The sequence below is a fragment of the Podarcis cretensis genome (genome assembly GCF_951804945.1).
Source record: "Podarcis cretensis genome assembly, chromosome: 7".
NCBI lineage: Eukaryota > Metazoa > Chordata > Lepidosauria > Squamata > Lacertidae > Podarcis > Podarcis cretensis.
In genome coordinates, this window is record NC_137176.1 from 13,181,612 (window position 1) to 13,198,898 (window position 17,287).

Below are 17,287 nucleotides of genomic sequence, written 5' to 3' on the forward strand. Positions count from 1 at the left end.
ATATTTTTCTGCCGGTTAAGTTGTCGAGGGCTGATTTCTTGTCCTGTGATAAAAAGCCTTCTGTTTCGACCGCCAGACCTTTCAGGGGAGCATTTGCTACCGTTTGGCACCATTTTTGAATCAATTGCCGAAAGTCAGACTTTTCATGAAATTGTGACCCCGGGGCTTAGGGATTTTTTCAAAAAAAATATTTTTCTGCCGGTTAAGTTGTCGAGGGCTGATTTCTTGTCCTGTGATAAAAAGCCTTCTGTTTTAACCGCCAAACCTTTCAGGGGAGCATTTGCAACCATTTGGCACCATTTCTGAGTCAATTGGAGAACGTCAGAGTTTTGATGAAATTGTGAACCCGGGGCTTAGGGATTTTTTCAAAAAAATATTTTTCTGCCGGTTAAGTTGTCGAGGACTGATTTCTTTTCATGTGATAAAAAGGCTTCTGTTAGAACCGCCAAACCTTTCAGGGGAGCATTAGCAACCGTTTGTCACCATTTTTGAGTCAACTGGCGAAAATCAGAGTTTTGATGAAATTGTGACCCCGGGGCTTAGGGAATTTTTTAAAAAACATTTTTCTGCCAGTTAAGTTGTCAAAGGCTGATTTCTTGTCCTGTGATAAAAAGCCTTCTGTTTCGACCGCAAAACCTTTCAGGGGAGCATTAACAACCGTTTGGCACCATTTTTGAATCAATTGCAGGAAGAAAATCAGCCCTCGACAACTTAACTTGCAGAATATATTTTTTTAAAAAAATCCCTAAGCCCCTGGGTCACAATTTCATCAAAAATCCTACTTTCAGCCATTCACTCAAAAATGGTGCCTACTGAAGAAAGTCAAATCCCTTATTTTGACTACTGGCTCCTCACACAGTTCCTGACTCACGACTGCGTGTTCCCCTCGCTCAGTTCTGACTAAAGGATTTTATGCAAGCACTGCTGGTGGGGACATTTTGGGACCCAAAATACCCACTAAATTCTGCCACTAAATTCTGGTGTACTTTTAACATAATTGTGTAAACTGGGATCAACATACAAACACTGAGAAGCCATTCCCCCCGCCCCACTGGAAACAACTGGAAAAACCTCTGTGACTGAGGCTACCAAAATGGCGCCTTTTTGTACAACAAACACTTCTGAGGTCATTCTTACTACTGCTTTACTACTACTTTACTACCACTTTACTACTAATTTACTACCACTTTACTACCACTTTACTACTACTTTACTACTACTTTACTACTGCTTTACTACTGCTTTACTACCGCTTTACTACTACTTTACTACTACTTTACTACTGCTTTACTGCCATTTTACTACTATTTTACTACAGTTTTATCACTACTTTACTACCGCTTTAGTACAACTTTACAACCATTTTACTACTGCCTTACTGCTGCTTTACTATCATTTTACTACTACCCTGATATCCTTTACTACAACTTTACTACAACTTTACTACTACTTTAAAGCTATTTTACTACTATTCCACCTCTTTACTATTGGACCATTTTAGTAGTAAAGTAGTAATAAAGCGGTAGTAAAATGGTCCAATAGTAAAGCGGTGGAATAGTAGTAAAATAGCTTTAAAGTAGTAGTAAAGTTGTAGTAAAGTTGTAGTAAAGGATATCAGGGTAGTAGTAAAATGATAGTTGTAGTAAAGGATATCAAGGTAGTAGTAAAATAAAGTGAATGGCCGAAACTCAGATTTTTTATGAAATTGTGACCCCGGTGCTTATGGATTTTTTTTTTTAAAAAAAATTCTGCAGGTTAAGTTGTTGAGGGCTGATTTCTTTTCCTGTGATGAAAAGCCTTCTGTTTCAGCCGCCAAACCTCTCAGGGGAGCATTTGCAACCATTCGGCACCATTTCTGAGTCAATTGGAGAACGTCAGAGTTTTGATGAAGTTGTGACCCCGGGGCTTAGGGATTTTTTCAAAAAAATATTTTTCTGCCGGTTAAGTTGTCGAGGGCTGAATTCTTGTGCTGTGATAAAAAGCCTTCTCTTTCGACCGCCAAACCTTTCAGAGGAGCATTTTCAACCGTTTGGCACCATTTTTGAATCAATTGCCGAAAGTCAGAGTTTTGATGAATTTGTGATCCCGGGGGGCTTAGGGATTTTTTCAAAAAAATCTTTTTCTGCCGGTTAAGTTGTCGAGGGCTGATTTCTTGTCCTGTGATAAAAAGTCTTCTGTTTCGACCGCCAAACCTTTCAGGGGAGCATTTGCAACCGTTTGGCACCATTTTTGAATCAATTGCCAAAAGTCAGACTTTTCATGAAATTGTGACCCCGGGGCTTAGGGATTTTTTCAAAAAAATATTTTTCTGCCGGTTAAGTTGTCGAGGGCTGATTTCTTGTCCTGTGATAAAAAGTGTTCTCTTTCGACCGCCAAACCTTTCAGGCGAGCATTTGCAACCGTTTGTCGAGAGCTCATTTCTTTTCCTGTGATAAAAAGCCTTCTGTTTCGACCACCAAACTTTTCAGAGGAGCATTTGCAACCGTTTGGCACCATTTTTGAATCAATTGCCAAAAGTCAGACTTTTCATGAAATTGTGACCCCGGGGCTTAGGGATTTTTTCAAAAAAATATTTTTCTGCCGGTTAAGTTGTCGAGGGCTGATTTCTTGTCCTGTGATAAAAAGCCTTCTGTTTCGACTGCCAAAGTTTCATGGGAGCATTTGCAACAGTTTGGCATCATTTTTGAGTGAATTGCCGAAAGTCAGAGTTTTGATGAAATTGTGACCCCGGGGCTTAGGGATTTTTTTCAAAAAAAGATTATTCTGTCAGTTAAGTAGTCGAGGGCTGATTTCTTGTCCGGTGATGAAAAGCCTTCTATTGCGACCGCCGAACCTCTCAGGGGAGCATTTGCATCCGTTTGGCACCATTTTTGAATCAATTGCCGAAAGTCAGAGTTTTGATGAATTTGTGATCCCGGGGCTTAAGGATTTTTTCAAAAAAACATTTTTCTGCCGGGTAAGTTGTCGAGGGCTGATTTCTTGTCCGGTGATGAAAAGCCTTCTGTTTCGACTGCCAAACCTTTCAGGGGAGCATTTGCAACCGTTTGGCACCATTTTTGAATCAATTGCCGAAAGTCAGACTTTTCATGAAATTGTGACCCCGGGGCTTAGGGATTTTTTCAAAACAATATTTTTCTGCCGGTTAAGTTGTCGAGGACTGATTTCTTTTCCTATGATAAAAAGCCTTCTCTTTCGACGGCCAAACCTTTCAGAGGAGCATTTGCAACCGTTTGGCATCATTTTTGAGTCAATTGCCAAAAGTCAGAGTCTTGATGAAATTGTGACCCCGAGGCTTAGGGTTTTTTTCAAAAAAATATTTTTATGCCGGTTAAGTTGTCGAGGGCTGATTTCTTTTCCTGTGATGAAAAGCCTTCTCTTTCGACCACCAAACCTCTCAGGGGAGAATTTGCAACCGTTTGGCACCATTTTTGAATCAATTGCCGAAAGTCAGAGTTTTGATGAAATTGTGACCTCGGGGCTTAGTGATTTATTCAAAAAATATTTTTCTGCTTGTTAAGTTGTCGAGGGCTGATTTCTTTTCCTGTGATAAAAAGGCTTCTGTTTCGACCGCCAAACCTTTCAGGGGAGCATTTGCAACCGTTTGTCACCATTTTTGAATCAATTGCCGAAAGTCAGATTTTTGATGAAATTGTGACCCCTGGGCTTAGGGAATTTTTGAAAAAAATCTTTTTCTGCCGGTTAAGTTGTTGAGGGCTGATTTCTTTTCCTGAGATAAAAAGCCTTCTGTATCGACCGCCAAACATTTCAGGGGAGCATTTGCAACCGTTTGTCGAGAGCTGATTTCTTTTCCTGTGATAAAAAGCCTTCTGTTTCGACCGCCAAACCTTTCAGGGGAGCATTCGCAACCGTTTGTCACCATTTTTGAATCAATTGCCGAAAGTCAGATTTTTGATGAAATTGTGACCCCTGGGCTTAGGGAATTTTTGAAAAAAATCTTTTTCTGCCGGTTAAGTTGTTGAGGGCTGATTTCTTTCCCTGAGATAAAAAGCCTTCTGTTTCGACCGCCAAACATTTCAGGGGAGCATTTGCAACCGTTTGTCGAGAGCTGAATTCTTTTCCGGTGATAAAAAGCCTTCTGTTTTGACCGCCGAACTTTTCAGAGGAGCATTTGCAAACGTTTGGCACCATTTTTGAATCAATTGCCGAAAGTCAGAGTTTTGATGAAATTGTGACCCCGGGGCTCCGGGATTTTTTCAAAAAAATATTTTTCTGCCGGTTAAGTTGTCGAGGTCTGATTTCTTGTCCTGTGATGAAAAGCCTTCTCTTTCGACCGCCAAACATTTCAGGGGAGCATTTGCTACCGTTTGGCACCATTTTTGAATCAATTGCCGAAAGTCAGACTTTTCATGAAATTGTGAACCCGGGGCTTAGGGATTTTTTCAAAAAAATATTTTTCTGCCGGTTAAGTTGTCGAGGACTGATTTCTTTTCCTGTGATAAAAAGGCTTCTGTTAGAACCGCCAAACCTTTCAGGGGAGCATTACAAACCGTTTGTCACCATTTTTGAGTCAACTGCCGAAAGTCAGAGTTTTGATGAAATTGTGACTTAGGGGCTTACTGATTTTTTCAAAAAATATTTTTCTACCGGTTAAGTTGTCGAGGGCTGATTTCTTGTCCTGTGATAAAAAGCCTTCTGTTTCGACCGCCAAACCTTTCAGGGGAGCTTTTGCATCAGTTTGGCACCATTTTTGAGTCAATTGCCAAAAGTCAGGTTTTTGATGAAATTGTGACCCCGGGGATTAGCGATTTTTTCAAAAAAATATGTGTGGCTCCTCACACAGTTCCTGACTCACGACAGCGTGTTCCCCTCGCTCAGTTCTGACTAAAGGATTTTATGCAGGCACTGCTGGTGGGGACATTTTGGGACCCAAAATACCCACTAAATTCTGCCACTAAATTCTGGTGTATTTCTAACATAATTGTGTAAACTGGGATCAACATACAAACCTCTCAGGGGAGCATCAGCCGCCAAACCTTTCAGTGGAGCATTTGCAACCGTTTGGCACCATTTTTGAATCAATTGCCGAAAGTCAGAGTTTCATGAAATTGTTACCCCGGGTCTCAGGGATTTTTTCAAAAAAATCTTTTTCTGCCGGTTAAATTGTCGAGGGCTGATTTCTTTTCGTGTCATAAAAAGGCTGCTGTTTCGACTGCCAAACCTTTCAGGGGAGCATTTGCAACCATTTGGCACCATTTCTGAGTCAATTGGAGAACGTCAGAGTTTTGATGACATTGTGACCCCGGGGCTTAGGGAAATTTTTTTAAAAAATTATACTGCCGGTTAAGTTGTCGAGGGCTGATTTCTTGTCCAGTGATAAAAAGCCTTCCGTTTCGACCGCCAAACCTTTCAGGGGAGCATTTGCAACCATTCTGCACCTTTTCTGAATCAATTGGAGAACGTCAGAGTTTTGATGAAATTGTAGCCCCGGGGCTTAGGGATTTTTTCAAATAAATATTTTTCTGCCGGTTAAGTTGTCGAGGGCTGATTTCTTGTCCTGTGATAAAAAGCCTTCTGTTTCGACCACCAAAACTTTCAGGGGAGCATTTGCAACCGTTTGGCACCATTTTTGAATCAATTGCCGAAAGTCAGACTTTTCATGAAATTGTGACCCCGGGGCTTAGGGATTTTTTCCAAAAAATATTTTTCTACCGGTTAAGTTGTCGAGGGCTGATTTTCTGTACTGTGATAAAAAGCCTTCTCTTTCGACTGCCAAACCTTTCAGAGGAGCATTTGCAACCGTTTGGCACCATTTTTGAATCAATTGCCGAAAGTCAGACTTTTCATGAAATTGTGACCCCGGGGCTTAGGGATTTTTTCAAAAAAATATTTTTCTACCGGTTAAGTTGTCGAGGGCTGATTTTCTGTACTGTGATAAAAAGCCTTCTCTTTCGACTGCCAAACCTTTCAGAGGAGCGTTTGCAACCGTTTGGCACCATTTTTGAATCAATTGCCGAAAGTCAGAGTTTTGATGAATTTGTGACCCCGGGGCTTAGGGAATTTTTCAAAAAAACATTATTCTGCCGCTTAAGTTGTCGAGGGCTGATTTCTTGTCCTGTGATAAAAAGCCTTCTGTTTCGACCGCCAAAACTTTCAGGGGAGCATTTGCAACCGTTTGGCACCATTTTTGAATCAATTGCCGAAAGTCAGAGTTTGATGAATTTGTGATCCCGGGGGGTTTAGGGATTTTTTCAAAAAAACATTATTCTGCCGGTTAAGTTGTCGAGGGCTGATTTCTTGTCCTGTGATAAAAAGCCTTCTGTTTCGACCGCCAAACCTTTCAGGGGAGCATTTGCAACCATTTGGCACCATTTCTGAGTCAATTGGAGAAAGTCAGAGTTTTGATGAAATTGTGAACCCGGGGCTTAGGGATTTTTTCAAAAAAATATTTTTCTGCCGGTTAAGTTGTCGAGGACTGATTTCTTTTCCTGTGATAAAAAGCCTTCTGTTTCGACCGCGAAACCTTTCAGGGGAGCATTAGCAACCGTTTGGCACCATTTTTGAATCAATTGCAGGAAAAAAATCAGCCCTCGACAACTTAACTTGCAGAATATATTTTTTTTAAAAAATCCCTAAGCCCCTGGGTCACAATTTCATCAAAAATCCTACTTTCAGCCATTCACTCAAAAATGGTGCCTACTGAAGAAAGTCAAATCCCTTATTTTGACTACTGGCTCCTCACACAGTTCCTGACTCACGACAGCGTGTTCCCCTCGCTCAGTTCTGACTAAAGGATTTTATGCAAGCACTGCTGGTGGGGACATTTTGGGACCCAAAATACCCACTAAATTCTGCCACTAAATTCTGGTGTATTTCTAACATAATTGTGTAAACTGGGATCAACATACAAACACTGAGAAGCCATTCCCCCCGCCCCACTGGAAACAACTGGAAAAACCTCTGTGATTGAGGCTACCAACATGGCGCCTTTTTGTACAACGAACACCTCTGAGGTCATTCTTACTACTGCTTTACTACTAATTTACTACCACTTTACTACCACTTTACTACTACTTTACTACTGCTTTACTACTGCTTTACTACTACTTTACTACTACTTTACTACTACTTTACTACTGCTTTACTACAGCTTTACTACCACTTTACTACTACTTTACTACTGCTTTACTGCCATTTTACTACTATTTTACTACAGTTGTATCACTACTTTACTACCGCTTTAGTACTACTTTACTACCATTTTACTACTGCCTTACTGCTGCTTTACTATCATTTTACTACTACCCTGATATCCTTTACTACAACTTTACTACTTTACTACTACTTTACTACTTTACTACTTTACTACAACTTTAAAGCTATTTTACTACTATTCCACCGCTTTACTATTGGACCATTTTAGTAGTAAAGTAGTAGTAAAGCGGTAGTAAAATGGTCCAATAGTAAAGCGGTGGAATAGTAGTAAAATAGCTTTAAAGTTGTAGTAAAGTTGTAGTAAAGGATATCAGGGTAGTAGTAAAATGATAGTTGTAGTAAAGGATATCAAGGTAGTAGTAAAATAAAGTGAATGGCCGAAACTCAGATTTTTGATGAAATTGTGACCCCGGTGCTTATGGATTTTTTTTTTTAAAAAAAAATTCTGCAGGTTAAGTTGTTGAGGGCTGATTTCTTTTCCTGTGATGAAAAGCCTTCTGTTTCAGCCGCCAAACCTCTCAGGGGAGCATTTGCAACCGTTTGTCACCATTTTTGATTGAATGGCCGAAAGTCAGATTTTTGGTGAAATTGTGAACCCAAGGCTTAGGGATTTTTTCAAAAAAAAAATTCTGCAGCTTAAGTTGTCGAGGGGTTATTTCTTTTCCTGTGATCAAAAGCCTTCTGTTTCGACCGCCAAACCTCTCAGGGGAGCATCAGCCGCCAAACCTTTCAGTGGAGCATTTGCAACCGTTTGGCACCATTTTTGAATCAATTGCCGAAAGTCAGAGTTTGATGAAATTGTTACCCCGGGTCTTAGGGATTTTTTTTTAAAAATTATACTGCCGGTTAAGTTGTCGAGGGCTGATTTCTTGTCCTGTGATAAAAAGCCTTCTGTTTCGACCACCAAATCTTTCAGGGGAGCATTTGCAACCGTTTGGCACCATTTTTGAATCAATTGCCGAAAGTCAGACTTTTCATGAAATTATGACCCCGGGGCTTAGGGATTTTTTCAAAAAAATATTTTTCTACCGGTTAAGTTGTCGAGGGCTGATTTTCTGTACTGTGATAAAAAGCCTTCTCTTTCGACTGCCAAACCTTTCAGGGGAGCTTTTGCATCAGTTTGGCACCATTTTTGAGTCAATTGCCAAAAGTCAGGTTTTTGATGAAATTGTGACCCAGAGGATTAGCGATTTTTTCAAAAAAATCTTTTCCTGCCGGTTAAGTTGTCGAGGGCTGATTTCTTGTCCTGTGATAAAAAGCCTTCTCTTTCGACTGCCAAACCTTTCAGAGGAGCATTTGCAACCGTTTGGCACCATTTTTGAATCAATTGCCGAAAGTCAGAGTTTTGATGAATTTGTGACCCCGGGGCTTAGGGAATTTTTCAAAAAAACATTATTCTGCCGGTTAAGTTGTTGAGGGCTGATTTCTTGTCCTGTGATAAAAAGCCTTCTGTTTCGACCGCCAAAACTTTCAGGGGAGCATTTGCAACCGTTTGGCACCATTTTTGAATCAATTGCCGAAAGTCAGACTTTTCATGAAATTGTGACCCCGGGGCTTAGGGATTTTTTCAAAAAAATATTTTTCTGCCGGTTAAGTTGTCGAGGGCTGATTTCTTGTCCTGTGATAAAAAGCCTTCTGTTTCGACTGCGAAACCTTTCAGGGGAGCATTAGCAACCGTTTGGCACCATTTTTGAATCAATTGCAGGAAAAAAATCAGCCCTCGACAACTTAACTTGCAGAATATATTTTTTTTAAAAAATCCCTAAGCCCCTGGGTCACAATTTCATCAAAAATCCTACTTTCAGCCATTCACTCAAAAATGGTGCCTACTGAAGAAAGTCAAATCCCTTATTTTGACTACTGGCTCCTCACACAGTTCCTGACTCACGACAGCGTGTTCCCCTCGCTCAGTTCTGACTAAAGGATTTTATGCAAGCACTGCTGGTGGGGACATTTTGGGACCCAAAATACCCACTAAATTCTGCCACTAAATTCTGGTGTATTTCTAACATAATTGTGTAAACTGGGATCAACATACAAACACTGAGAAGCCATTCCCCCCGCCCCACTGGAAACAACTGGAAAAACCTCTGTGATTGAGGCTACCAACATGGCGCCTTTTTGTACAACGAACACTTCTGAGGTCATTCTTACTACTACTTTACTACCACTTTACTACCACTTTACTACCACTTTACTACTACTTTACTACTGCTTTACTACTACTTTACTACTTCTTTACTACTACTTTACTACCACTTTACTACTACTTTACTACTGCTTTACTGCCATTTTACTACTATTTTACTACAGTTGTATCACTACTTTACTACCGCTTTAGTACTACTTTACTACCATTTTACTACTGCCTTACTGCTGCTTTACTATCATTTTACTACTACCCTGATATCCTTTACTACAACTTTACTACTTTACTACTTTACTACTTTACTACAACTTTAAAGCTATTTTACTACTATTCCACCGCTTTACTATTGGACCATTTTAGTAGTAAAGTAGTAGTAAAGCGGTAGTAAAATGGTCCAATAGTAAAGCGGTGGAATAGTAGTAAAATAGCTGTAAAGTTGTAGTAAAGTTGTAGTAAAGGATATCAGGGTAGTAGTAAAATGATAGTTGTAGTAAAGGATATCAAGGTAGTAGTAAAATAAAGTGAATGGCTGAAACTCAGATTTTTGATGAAATTGTGACCCCGGTGCTTATGGATTTTTTTTTTTAAAAAAAAATTCTGCAGCTTAAGTTGTCGAGGGGTTATTTCTTTTCCTGTGATCAAAAGCCTTCTGTTTCGACCGCCAAACCTCTCAGGGGAGCATCAGCCGCCAAACCTTTCAGTGGAGCATTTGCAACCGTTTGGCACCATTTTTGAATCAATTGCCGAAAGTCAGAGTTTGATGAAATTGTTACCCCGGGTCTTAGGGATTTTTTCAAAAAAATCTTTTTCTGCCGGTTAAATTGTCGAGGGCTGATTTCTTGTCCAGTGATAAAAAGCCTTCTGTTTCGACCGCCAAACCTTTCAGGGGAGGATTTGCAACCATTCTGCACCTTTTCTGAATCAATTGGAGAACGTCAGAGTTTTGTTGAAATTGTAGCCCCGGGGCTTAGGGATTTTTTCAAAAAAATATTTTTCTGCCGGTTAAGTTGTCGAGGGCTGATTTCTTGTCCTGTGATAAAAAGCCTTCTGTTTCGACCACCAAAACTTTCAGGGGAGCATTTGCAACCGTTTGGCTGCTTTACTATCATTTTACTACTATCCTGATATCCTTTACTACAACTTTACTACTTTACTACTACTTTACTACTTTACTACTTTACTACTACTTTAAAGCTATTTTACTACTATTCCACCGCTTTACTATTGGACCATTTTAGTAGTAAAGTAGTAGTAAAGCGGTAGTAAAATGGTCCAATAGTAAAGCGGTGGAATAGTAGCAAAATAGCTTTAAAGTAGTAGTAAAGTTGTAGTAAAGGATATCAGGGTAGTAGTAAAATGATAGTTGTAGTAAAGGATATCAAGGTAGTAGTAAAATAAAGTGAATGGCCGAAACTCAGATTTTTGATGAAATTGTGACCCCGGTGCTTATGGAATTTTTTTTTAAAAAAAAAATTCTGCAGGTTAAGTTGTTGAGGGCTGATTTCTTTTCCTGTGATGAAAAGCCTTCTGTTTCAGTCGCCAAACCTCTCAGGGGAGCATTTGCAACCGTTTGGCACCATTTTTGATTGAATGGCCGAAAGTCAGATTTTTGGTGAAATTGTGAACCCAAGGCTTAGGGATTTTTTCAAAAAAAAAAAAATTCTGCAGCTTAAGTTGTCGAGGGGTTATTTCTTTTCCTGTGATCAAAAGCCTTCTGTTTCGACCGCCAAACCTCTCAGGGGAGCATCAGCCGCCAAACCTTTCAGTGGAGCATTTGCAACCGTTTGGCACCATTTTTGAATCAATTGCCGAAAGTCAGAGTTTGATGAAATTGTGACCCCGGGTCTTAGGGATTTTTTCAAAAAAATCTTTTTCTGCCGGTTAAATTGTCGAGGGCTGATTTCTTTTCGTGTCATAAAAAGGCTGCTGTTTCGACCGCCAAACCTTTCATGGGCGCATTTGCAACCATTTGGCACCATTTCTGAGTCAATTGGAGAACGTCAGAGTTTTGATGACATTGTGACCCCGGGGCTTAGGGAAATTTTTTTAAAAAATTATACTGCCGGTTAAGTTGTCGAGGGCTGATTTCTTGTCCAGTGATAAAAAGCCTTCTGTTTCGACCGCCAAACCTTTCAGGGGAGCATTTGCAACCATTCTGCACCTTTTCTGAATCAATTGGAGAACGTCAGAGTTTTGATGAAATTGCAGCCCCGGGGCTTAGGGATTTTTTCAAAAAAAATTTTTTCTGCCGGTTAAGTTGTCGAGGGCTGATTTCTTGTCCTGTGATAAAAAGCCTTCTGTTTCGACCACCAAAACTTTCAGGGGAGCATTTGCAACCGTTTGGCTGCTTTACTATCATTTTACTACTACCCTGATATCCTTTACTACAACTTTACTACTTTACTACTACTTTACTACTTTACTACTTTACTACTACTTTAAAGCTATTTTACTACTATTCCACCGCTTTACTATTGGACCATTTTAGTAGTAAAGTAGTAGTAAAGCGGTAGTAAAATGGTCCAATAGTAAAGCGGTGGAATAGTAGCAAAATAGCTTTAAAGTAGTAGTAAAGTTGTAGTAAAGGATATCAGGGTAGTAGTAAAATGATAGTTGTAGTAAAGGATATCAAGGTAGTAGTAAAATAAAGTGAATGGCCGAAACTCAGATTTTTGATGAAATTGTGACCCCGGTGCTTATGGAATTTTTTTTTTTTAAAAAAATTCTGCAGGTTAAGTTGTTGAGGGCTGATTTCTTTTCCTGTGATGAAAAGCCTTCTGTTTCAGTCGCCAAACCTCTCAGGGGAGCATTTGCAACCGTTTGGCACCATTTTTGATTGAATGGCCGAAAGTCAGATTTTTGGTGAAATTGTGAACCCAAGGCTTAGGGATTTTTTCAAAAAAAAAAAATTCTGCAGCTTAAGTTGTCGAGGGGTTATTTCTTTTCCTGTGATCAAAAGCCTTCTGTTTCGACCGCCAAACCTCTCAGGGGAGCATCAGCCGCCAAACCTTTCAGTGGAGCATTTGCAACCGTTTGGCACCATTTTTGAATCAATTGCCGAAAGTCAGAGTTTGATGAAATTGTGACCCCGGGTCTTAGGGATTTTTTCAAAAAAATCTTTTTCTGCCGGTTAAATTGTCGAGGGCTGATTTCTTTTCGTGTCATAAAAAGGCTGCTGTTTCGACCGCCAAACCTTTCATGGGAGCATTTGCAACCATTTGGCACCATTTCTGAGTCAATTGGAGAACATCAGAGTTTTGATGACATTGTGACCCCGGGGCTTAGGGAAATTTTTTTAAAAAATTATACTGCCGGTTAAGTTGTCGAGGGCTGATTTCTTGTCCAGTGATAAAAAGCCTTCTGTTTCGACCGCCAAACCTTTCAGGGGAGCATTTGCAACCATTCTGCACCTTTTCTGAATCAATTGGAGAACGTCAGAGTTTTGATGAAATTGCAGCCCCGGGGCTTAGGGATTTTTTCAAAAAAATATTTTTCTGCCGGTTAAGTTGTCGAGGGCTGATTTCTTGTCCTGTGATAAAAAGCCTTCTGTTTCGACCACCAAAACTTTCAGGGGAGCATTTGCAACCGTTTGGCTGCTTTACTATCATTTTACTACTACCCTGATATCCTTTACTACAACTTTACTACTTTACTACTACTTTACTACTTTACTACTTTACTACTACTTTAAAGCTATTTTACTACTATTCCACCGCTTTACTATTGGACCATTTTAGTAGTAAAGTAGTAGTAAAGCGGTAGTAAAATGGTCCAATAGTAAAGCGGTGGAATAGTAGTAAAATAGCTTTAAAGTAGTAGTAAAGTTGTAGTAAAGTTGTAGTAAAGGATATCAGGGTAGTAGTAAAATGATAGTTGTAGTAAAGGATATCAAGGTAGTAGTAAAATAAAGTGAATGGCCGAAACTCAGATTTTTGATGAAATTGTGACCCCGGTGCTTATGGAATTTTTTTTTTTAAAAAAAATTCTGCAGGTTAAGTTGTTGAGGGCTGATTTCTTTTCCTGTGATGAAAAGCCTTCTGTTTCAGTCGCCAAACCTCTCAGGGGAGCATTTGCAACCGTTTGGCACCATTTTTGATTGAATGGCCGAAAGTCAGATTTTTGGTGAAATTGTGAATCCAAGGCTTAGGGATTTTTTCAAAAAAAAAATATTCTGCAGCTTAAGTTGTCGAGGGGTTATTTCTTTTCCTGTGATCAAAAGCCTTCTGTTTCGACCGCCAAACCTCACAGGGGAGCATCAGCCGCCAAAACTTTCAGTGGAGCATTTGCAACCGTTTGGCACCATTTTTGAATCAATTGCCGAAAGTCAGAGTTTGATGAAATTGTGACCCCTGGGCTTAGGGATTTTTTCAAAAAAACATTATTCTGCCGGTTAAGTTGTCGAGGGCTGATTTCTTGTCCTGTGATAAAAAGCCTTCTGTTTCGACCACCAAATCTTTCAGGGGAGCATTTGCAACCGTTTGGCACCATTTTTGAATCAATTGCCGAAAGTCAGACTTTTCATGAAATTATGACCCCGGGGCTTAGGGATTTTTTCAAAAAAATATTTTTCTACCGGTTAAGTTGTCGAGGGCTGATTTTCTGTACTGTGATAAAAAGCCTTCTCTTTCGACTGCCAAACCTTTCAGGGGAGCTTTTGCATCAGTTTGGCACCATTTTTGAGTCAATTGCCAAAAGTCAGGTTTTTGATGAAATTGTGACCCAGAGGATTAGCGATTTTTTCAAAAAAATCTTTTCCTGCCGGTTAAGTTGTCGAGGGCTGATTTCTTTTCCTGTGATGAAAAGCCTTCTGTTTCGACCGCCAAACCTTTCAGAGGAGCATTTGCAACCGTTTGGCACCATTTTTGAATCAATTGCCGAAAGTCAGAGTTTTGATGAAATTGTGACTTAGGGGCTTAGTGATTTATTCAAAAAATATTTTTCTGCCGGTTAAGTTGTCATGGGCTGATTTCTTGTCCTGTGATAAAAAGCCTTCTGTTTCGACCGCCAAACCTTTCAGGGGAGCTTTTGCATCAGTTTGGCACCATTTTTGAGTCAATTGCCGAAAGTCAGGTTTTTGATGAAATTGTGACCCCGGGGATTAGCGATTTTTTCAAAAAAATCTTTTTCTGCTGGTTAAATTGTCGAGGGCTGATTTCTTTTCCTGTGATGAAAAGCCTTCTCTTTCGACCGCCAAACCTTTCAGAGGAGCATTTTCAACCGTTTGGCACCATTTTTGAATCAATTTCCGAAAGTCAGACTTTTCATGAAATTGTGACCCCGGGGCTTAGGGATTTTTTCAAAAAAATATTTTTCTGCCGGTTAAGTTGTCGAGGGCTGATTTCTTGTCCTGTGATAAAAAGCGTTCCCTTTTGACCGCCAAAAGTTTCAGGGGAGCATTTGCAACCATTTGGCACAATTTCTGAGTCAATTGGAGAACGTCAGAGTTTTGATGAAATTGTGACCCCGGGGCTTAGGGATTTTTTCAAAAAAATATTTTTCTGCCGGTTAAGTTGTCGAGGGCTGATTTCTTTTCCTGAGATAAAAAGCCTTCTGTTTCGACGGCCAAACATTTCAGGGGAGCATTTGCAACCGTTTGTCGAGAGCTGATTTCTTTTCCTGTTATAAAAAGCCTTCTGTTTTGACCGCCAAACTTTTCAGAGGAGCATTTGCAACCGTTTGGCACCATTTTTGAGTGAATTGCCAAAATCAGAGTTTTGATGAAATTGTGACCCCGGGGCTTAGGGAATTTTTTAAAAAACATTTTTCTGCCAGTTAAGTTGTCAAAGGCTGATTTCTTGTCCTGTGATAAAAAGCCTTCTGTTTCGACCGCAAAACCTTTCAGGGGAGCAGTAGCAACCGTTTGGCATCATTTTTGAGTCAATTGCCGAAAGTCAGTTTTGATGAAATTGTGATCCCGGGGCTTAGGTATTTTTTTCAAAAAAATATTTTTCTGCCGGTTAAATTGTGGAGGGCTGATATCTTTTTCTGTGATAAAAAGCCTTCTATTGCGACCGCCGAACCTCTCAGGGGAGCATTTGCATCCGTTTGGCACCATTTTTGAGTGGTGGATTAGTAGTAAAATAGCTTTAAAGTAGTTGGAAAGTAGTAGTAAAATTATAGTAAAGTAATAGTAAAGTGATAGTAAAACAGTAGTGAAGTAGTAGTAAAGCAGTAGCAAAATGGCAGTAAAGTGGTAGTAAAAGGGTAGTAAAGTAGTAGTAGTAATGCAGTAGTAAAATAGTAGTAAAATGATAGTAAGGCAGTAGTGAAACAGCAGTAAGATAGTAGTAAAGTAGTAGTAAAGCGGTAGTAAAATTGTCCAATAGTAAAGCGGTGGAATAATAGTAAAATAGCTTTAAAGCAGTAGTAAAGTAGTAGTAAATTTGTAGTAAAGGATAGCAAGTGAATGGCCGAAAGTCAGATTTTTGATGAAATTGTGATCCCGGTGCTTATGGATTTTTTTTTTTTTAAAAAAATCTGCTGGTTAAGTTCTCGAGGGCTGATTTCTTGTCCAGTGATAAAAAGCCTTCTGTTTCGACCGCCAAACCTTTCAGGGAGCATTTGCATCCATTTGGCATCATTTTTGAGTCAATTGCCAAAAGTCAGAGTTTTGATGAAATTGTAGCCCCGGGGCTTAGGGATTTTTTCAAAAAAAACATTTTTCTGCCGGTTAAGTTGTCGAGGGCTGATTTCTTGTCCTGTGATAAAAAGCCTTCTCTTTCGACCGCCAAACCTTTCAGAGGAGCATTTGCATCAGTTTGGCACCATTTTTGAGTCAATTGCCAAAAGTCAGGTTTTTGAGGAAATTGTGACCCCGGGGCTTAGGGATTTTTTCAAAAAAATATTTTTCTGCCGGTTAAGTTGTCGAGGGCTGATTTCTTGTCCTGTGATAAAAAGCCTTCTGTTTCGAGCGCCAAACCTTTCAGGGGAGCATTTGCAACAGTTTGTCGAGAGCTGATTTCTTTTCCTGTGATAAAAAGCCTTCTGTTTCGTCCGCCAAACCTTTCAGAGGAGCATCTGCACCATTTTTGGGTGAATTGCCAAAATCAGAGTTTTGATGAAATTGTGACCCCGGGGCTTAGGGAATTTTTCAAAAAACATTTTCTGCAAGTAAAGTTGTCAAAGGCTGATTTCTTGTCCTGTGATAAAAAGCCTTCTGTTTCGACCGCAAAACCTTTCAGGGGAGCATTCGCAACCGTTTGGCACCATTCTTGAATCAATTGCCAAAAGTCAGACATTTCATGAAATTGTGACCCCGGGGCTTAGGGATTTTTTCAAAAAAATATTTTTCTGCCAGTTAAGTTGTCGAGGGCTGATTTCTTGTCCTGTGATAAAAAGCCTTCTGTTTCGACCGCCGAACCTTTCAGGGGAGCATTTGCAACCATTTGGCACCATTTCTGAGTCAATTGCCAAAAGTCAGACTTTTCATGAAATTGTGACCCCGGGGCTTAGGGATTTTTTCAAAAAAATATTTTTCTGCCGGTTAAGTTGTCGAGGGCTGATTTCTTGTCCTGTGATAAAAAGCCTTCTTTTTCGACCGCCAAACCTTTCAAGGGAGCATTTGCAACCATTTGGCACCATTTTTGAGTGAATTGGCGAAAGTCAGATTTTTAAATAATTGTTACCCCGGGGCTTAGGGATGTTTTCAAAAAAATATTATTCTGCCGGTTAAGTTGTTGAGGGCTGATTTCTCGTCCTGTGATAAAAAGCCTTCTGTTTCGACCGCCAAACCTTTCAGGGGAGCATTTGCAACCATTTGACACCATTTCTGTGTCCATTGCCGAAAGTCAGATTTCTGATCAACTTGTGACCCCGGGTAAGGGAATTTTTCAAAAAAAATTTTTTCTGCCGTTTAAGTTGTTGAGGGCTGATTTCTTATCCTGTGATAAAAAGCCTTCTGTTTTGACCGCGAAACCTTTCAGGGGAGCATTTGCAACCGTTTGGCACCATTTTTGAGTGAATTGG